Source organism: Mastomys coucha, unplaced genomic scaffold (assembly GCF_008632895.1).
Source record: "Mastomys coucha isolate ucsf_1 unplaced genomic scaffold, UCSF_Mcou_1 pScaffold9, whole genome shotgun sequence".
Classification (NCBI taxonomy): Eukaryota; Metazoa; Chordata; class Mammalia; order Rodentia; family Muridae; genus Mastomys; species Mastomys coucha.
Window position 1 is genome coordinate 103,584,333 of NW_022196915.1, and position 775 is coordinate 103,585,107.

Below are 775 nucleotides of genomic sequence, written 5' to 3' on the forward strand. Positions count from 1 at the left end.
TAGAGGGAATTCAACCCAAAACAAAGACTGGGAAGGAGGGTGTATCTGTAAAAATAATAGTAGGAATATTATGCCTCAAATAACAAGCTTTATCACTCAGTTCTATTTAGGTATAATGGGGTTAATAAACAACTCCAGGGTGAACGAATACATTTTCACAAGCAAGAGAGAATCTCCTATTTGACACAGTGTGCTTGAAATTGACACATCAATATTATTCAAGATTGTGTATAGACTGAAATATTTCCCATGCAATACTGCACACATCCTGCAGACTACACCTTACATGAATGGGGCATAAGCAAAGTGTTGAAAGATGTCCATATTCTTTGGGGATGGGTCCTGGAGTGTTATTTTGAAAGGTTCTGTGTGTCTGTTTATGATTTCCATTGCCTCGAATTGATTGAGCTAGTCTCAAACCCATCTCACAAATGAGAAGTGTTCAGATCCCATAGAAAGACAGGGAGCTTGGACTTCATAGAGTTTGTAGACTAGTTCATGGGAATGGTCTTAGTGCCTATTCGCTCGTAAATACTTGCCTAGAAAGCAGCTCTCTTGCAGAACTCCAAATGGAACACCCTGTTATAACACTAACAAGATTGTAGGGAAGCAGTTATTTTTCTTCTAGCTCTTAAACCTCAGCATTCTTAGAAGCTGCTGAGAAAGATGCAATTGGTAATTGTTACCCATGAGCAAACATGGTCAGTTCTGTTCCGTAGGAACACCATAAGCCACAAAATGTGAATAGTCAGTCATAGGGACTTCTCAGTGTGTG